Genomic DNA, 6,731 nt, shown 5'->3' with positions numbered 1-6,731 from the left:
AAGTATGTGATGGAGAAACAAGGGACAAAACAAGAGAAAATGCACCACGTGATTTTTTAGAGGAAGTGCGGCTCATGAATCTGGACAAGACAATGTTATGTTATGCTATGTTAATATAGTCTTTTATAGCGCACGGCTACTCCATAGAGTGTCCCGGCGCTTTTATTGACGAACCAATAACAGAGAAAAACACAACACAGTAAAATAAAACAGACCTGGCAGAGAGAAGAAGGAGCAGCCTAAAGGGCGAAAAGCCAAGTTTTAAGGCCCTTCCTAAAGTTCAGCAGATTGGAGGTACTACGTAATACTAGGGGCAGAGTGTTCCAAAGCTGTGGCGCCAACAACTTAAAAGAGCTACCTCCAATACGAGCCCTTTTTACTCGTGGGACCACAGCGAGGAACAGTGATTCAGACCTCAGAGGTCTGGCCGGATGGTAAAAGGCAAGCCTCTTCTGGAGATATTTGGCTCCCGAGGCGTGAAGAGCCTTATGGGCCAAGGTCAAAGCCTTGAAAACTATCCGCTTATGGATAGGCAGCCAATGGAGCGACTGCAAAAGACCAGAAACTCTGGCTCGCCTATACAGACCAAAAATGGCCCTTGCGGCCGAGTTCTGGACCACCTGCAGCCATTGCAAAAGATATTCCGGCAGGCCGAGATATAGGACGTTTGAACAGTCCAGTCTTGAGCCTATTAAGGCCTGCACCGTCGTCTTCCTATGTTCCTCTGAAAGCAGGGGAAGGAACTTACGAAGCATCCTGAGGAGGCCAAAACATGTTCCCGTGAGACCAAGGATCTGAGATCTTAATGCCAGACCATTGTCAATCTTGATCCCCAAGTTCTTTGCCAGCTGGGACGAGCCTGCTGGAGGGAACATGTTAACCGGCCACCATTCCTGCCAATCTGGCTCGGATGGACAGCCGAAGAAGAGTACCTCAGATTTATCTGAGTTGATCTTAAGGCTGTTTAGCTGGAACCATTTGAAAACAGCCCCAAGGCACTCACGGATACTCTCTCCATCAAAATCTTCTCCTTTCCTGCACATAAAGAGGAGCTGGGTATCGTCGGCATAGGAAACGATCTGGGCCCCAAAAGACTCAGCCAGTGCCGCCAAAGGGGTCATAAAGATGTTAAAGAGAGTCGGGCTCAACACAGAGCCCTGCGGAACTCCGACTCCCAAAGGCGGCATCACGGCAGAGCTGGGTGGGACCCAGACCGTTTGTCGACGGCCAGCCAAAAATGATTTAAACCAGCTGAACACCGTCCCCCTCAGACCGATCTGATGGAGTCTGGCGAGGAGACCCTGATGGGGGACGGTGTCAAAAGCCGCCGACAAATCTAGCAATACAAGCATAGACTTGCCCCCCGAGTCCAGTACCTCTTTAATGGCCTCAGACACCTCCAAGAGCGCCGTCTCGTGCTTAAATTGGGGCGGAAGCCAGATTGAGTAGGGTGCAGCAGATTGTACGATTCCAGAAAATTGGAGAGCACGATGTGCACATGCTTCTCCAGGATCTTAACCAACGCAGGGAGAAGAGAAATGGGCCTATAGTTGGCCAGAACCTCAGGGTCTAGGCCAGGTTTCTTGAGGAGGGGAATCACATTCGCCTGTTTCCAGGCCTGTGGTACCACCCCCCGACTCAAGGAGAGGTTCAAGAGTGGGTTTGCCAGCGGATTCACCACTTCAGCCATTTTAGCCAAAAATTTGGCCGGACAAGGGTCAAGAGGCGACCCAGATTTAAGACTGGCCATAAGTGCCAATGAGGATACAACAGAAATTGGCAGAAAATCTGCTAGGACTGGACCTACCGAGGCCACCAAAACAGAGCCGTCCTCAGAACTAGGGGGTCCTTCAACCGCCTTCGAGGGAAAGGAATCCTGAATCAGTTTGATCTTGGTGGTAAAGAAATTGGCAAGGGCAGAGACCCACGGCTCAGAGGGAGCAGCCTGGGTCGAATTGGCGCGTTGGGCAGTAAACTCCCTGACGATCGTAAAGATCTCTTTACAGGAGTTTGAAGTGGCCTCTATCCTCCTTGCCAAGTAATCTTTCTTTCCAAGGAGAATATCCCGATGGTATGTTTTAACCGCTGTCCTATAGGTAAGCCTGGCCACGGGATCATATTGAGACCGCCATACCCTTTCCGCCACCTTGCACGGCCGACGAGAGGCCGATAGTGCTTCAGTGAACCAAGGGGCCGAGACCCGCCTAGGTGTTAGTCGAGGGGCCATCTCAGGGGCTAGATCATTCAGCCTATCCGTTAACCACACTTGCAAAGACTCTAGATCCCTCTCCAAGTCTCCCGTCAATGTCCAGAGGAAGGGGTCGCGGAAACCAAAGCCAAAACCAAGGAAGAAGCCAACAAACATTGACACAAAGACCAGAAAAACCCGAAGAGGCAAACAAAAGAAGAGTCTACCCTCTAAGAAATCGGAAATAGAAAACTTAATCATAAATCTATCCAACCATGTTCTGACCAAAGAAGAAACAACCCTTTTAAACAGAGGCCTCTCTTTTTGTCCTGAAAAACATTTTGATGGAACTCAAATTAGAATTGACCTGTACAAATATATACGCAAATTAAAATTGGCCAAAATCCATGCACGTCAATCAAGAACAAACACAAAACCCAATGCTGAAGATCAAACCAATGAAAATGACAACTGGAGAATAGAAGAAATACCGGACCTTCAAAACATCTTTGGTTTGCTGTATGATTCAAACACAGATGAAATCACGGAAACACAAATAGTGGAACATTTAGGCGAAAGATCTGATCAGAGAGTCGGAAGTGGCTTAAAGCGAAAATCCAGATTTTGCCCAATCCTGTCACCAGGAAATAAATTTTATTAATTCTCGGAAGCAGTCGTGGAAGACATCGAAAAAATCAGGAATACACGAAACGCAAATAAAAGAGAAAATCTCTCAAAAGAAGAAAGAAAAGCAATAACATCATTGAGAGAAGATGCAAATCTTATAATCAAACTTGCAGACAAGGGGGGCAACATAGTCCTGATGGATATTCAGGACTATGTAAAGGAAGCAATGAGACAACTCAATAAGCCTAAAAAATTATCGAAAATTAGAGAATAATCCTATCAATGCAATGACAATACAGCTAAACAGACGCTTACAAGATTGGCGCAACAAAGGATTACTCAATGAGGATAAGCTCAAATTCCTATCTAAAGATTTTCCGGTAATCCCTACCATATATTTCCTGCCAAAAATACACAAAACTTTAATCAATCCCCCAGGCAGGCTGATCGTGTCATCATGTGACAGCCTCAACGAGAATGTTTCTCAATATGTCGACATCTATCTGGCACCAATTGCAAAAGACATGAGCTCCTATATCAAGGATACAAGTGATTTCCTAAAGATCCTAAATGACACCACATGGGACGAAGAATAGCTGCTGGCTTCAATTGACGTAGTATCGCTGTACACGTCAATTGAACATGAAATTGGCCTGAAAGCCTGCAAATAGTTCCTCAAACAACGGAATGTAAAGGAACTTCAACATGCAAACATGCTCATGGACATGATTGAGCTTTGCCTCACCAATAATGTATTCTTATTCAATCACCAGTTATACAAACAGGAATGTGGCACGGCCATGGGCATTTCCTTTTCGCCGAACTATGCGAACATTGTAATGGGATGGTGGGAGAAAACAATTGCGTGGGATCCAATCAATCAAACGGACATAGATAAAATCCTTCTATGGGTCCGTTATATAGACGATCTTTTTTTAATCTGGAACGGTAAACTACAGGACTTCAACAACTATTTTTCCAAACTTTGCCAAAATGAAGTGGGCCTGAAATTCACATGCTCAACAAGCAAAAAATAAATAGATTTCTTGGACTTGAAAATCTTTATTGAAAATGAAACAATCTATTCGACTCTATTTCAAAAGCAAACAGCAACCAATAGCATACTCCACGGCACCCACTTCTACCCTCAGCCATTAATTGCGAGCATACCATATGGCGAGTTCATTCACATGAAGCGAAACTGCTCAAAAGAATCAGATGCAAAGGAAAAAATAGAAGAAACAGCAAACAGATTAAAAGCTAGAGGCTACAATGAAAGAAGTCTGGAAAAAAGCAAAAAACGAGTGGCAAACAAATCCAGATCAGATATCCTAAAACAGAAAGATAAAACGCTGAAGGTGACACAAAGTCCACCATGATTCATAACCACGTACAACAAAGAGAGTTGGATCATTGCTACAAAAATCAGGAAATATTGGCATCTCATATCCAATGATCCAGATATTGGAGAAATGCTAGGAGATGGCCCATTATTTAGCTACAGAAAAACGGAATCAATACGAGACCAACTAGTCAAAAGCCATTTTGAAACAAAAAATCCCAAAGGAAAAGCCAATTGGCTCACCAATCAACAAGAAGGCTTCAGAAAATGTAATGTATGCAAAGCCTGTAAAATTCGACAAAACAAAAACAGCTTTGAGGAACCAAATGGTAAAATTACAACAATAAAAGGAAACATCAATTGTACATCCACACATGTGGTATACATCATTGAATGTGAATGCAAGAAACAATACATTGGAAGCACAACATGTATGCTAAAGAAAAGAATATTAGAGAACATAAGAGCAGTGAAGAACAAGGACATGTCCTATGCAACTGCCAAGCACATGGCATCGTGTAAAAACAGCAATTGGAAAGCTATGACATATTATGGTATTCTCATGATAAAACCAAACGAAAGAGGAGGCGACAGACGGAAAAAGCTGAGGCAGGCGGAGTCACGCCTCATCATCAGATTAAAGACCAAAGTTACCGCGAGGCATGAACAATGACGAAGAACTTTATGTACATCTCGAGTAATTGAAGAACAGCAACAACATCTAATGATCATAGACTTGGTAGAGTGATAAGGTACTATACCCTTAAAAAACCACAAGAAATCAAGATATAAATCAAAATATCACAGCATTAGCAAAATACCAAAAACTAGGATGAACTTAAAACTGTCAACAAGAGAAAAACATGCAGTGGCGGTGACCAAAACGCATCGTTACATCCAAGAGACATTGTAACAAGTACATCAATATTGAGTCTGTCGACCAATGAAGAAACCGGGTACTAAACCCACGAACTATACAAAGGCAATACAGATAAAAAATCATGCATGTAAAAAGAACCCAGTGCCTGGACTAAATTGTAAATAATTGTAAATGTGTAACTGCACTACATATCCCATAATGCCCCATAATGGAAGACAGGATATAAAAGTAAAAAGTAATGATCACTCACTTACCGTGAACAAAGCCGAGGTCAGGCTGAAACGCGTTGGTTAGAGTTGTTGTTAAATAAACCGAGCTGAAAATCACCCAAGTCTGCGTACCGCATCATTGGAGTAAAATTGTTGTTTGGGCCATGATCCGGCCCCTATGCTGAGCACCAGTAGTCGAGCGCAAAACAGGGTTTGAAGGATCACTTTGGATGTAAACATTTTTTTAAAAAAAGATATATATATATATATATATATACATATATATATATATATATATATATATATATATATATATATATATATATATATATATATATATATATATATATATATATATATATATATATATATATATATGTATATATATATATATATATATACATTCATATATATATATCTCGAAATGCAGAGAGAGAAAGAAAAAGAAACCGAAAGAGAGATTCACAAAAAAACAAAGGTAAAACATAAGTTATGGTTAGGAAAACTTTATTTATGTGCCACTTTGCATTTATTGATGTCTTATGTCTGCCAAACACACCTTAAATTACACAACCATAACAAATTCAAAACATACTTTTTTGTTGAAATTATCATTTATGCACTCCTTTCACATTACTATACATCATGCTTCTAACTCACATTCATACTTACACATAACCTTTAAACGAATATTTGTGTACCTCCATACACAGCCTAGCCAACACCTCACTTGCCACACTACATTAACTATAACTTGCCACTTCTCCTTGCACTGACTATTCCCAGGCATATTGCCTAAGTTATATATACCATGTGAAATCATTACAGTAATTAAAACACGTATCAAATCATAAATTATATTATTTGCGAGAACTCAGTGTATGGTACAGTGCTGAGTCCACATACAAATTTATGCCAGCTCCCCCCAAAAAAGGGTGGAGGAATTGGATTATGGGAACAGATATATTGGACTAAAAGTTCAATATAAAGGGCACAAAGAATGAGGGATGGGGGCAGCCTTGATGAGTACATCTGTTTGGTAATACTGTACCAGTACACTGATCATTAATTAGAACTTGAGCTGACTTCATAAAGATAGGAAATCAACTTCATGAGTTGCATTGGAAACTTACATTTCTCAAGGAACTGAAATAGAAATCTCCAACTCATGAGATAGAAGTCTTTCTCAATGCTGAGCAAAATGAGAGCAGCAGGAATGTTGTCCCCGATTCACAAAGGTAAACTGAGAGGAAAGCCGAACTTAATGCCTTTGCAGTGCAGTCGCATTGTTATTGCGATGTCGATTGGAGGCAACTCAGACCGATATCGCATTAGAGCCCAGAGTGTCGTAGAGTACAGTGGAGGAGAGTGTCAAAGATTGGAGTGCCATGTCATATTATATAATGGAGTCATATATCGTAGAGAGAAGTTGAGTGGATTGTTGTCTACTGTCATAGAGTGTAGACAAGTTGCATAGAGTGTATG

The sequence above is a fragment of the Lissotriton helveticus genome, chromosome 1_1, assembly GCF_964261635.1.
Source record: "Lissotriton helveticus chromosome 1_1, aLisHel1.1, whole genome shotgun sequence".
Lineage (NCBI taxonomy): Eukaryota > Metazoa > Chordata > Amphibia > Caudata > Salamandridae > Lissotriton > Lissotriton helveticus.
Note: the sequence above shows the minus strand (reverse complement) of the source record.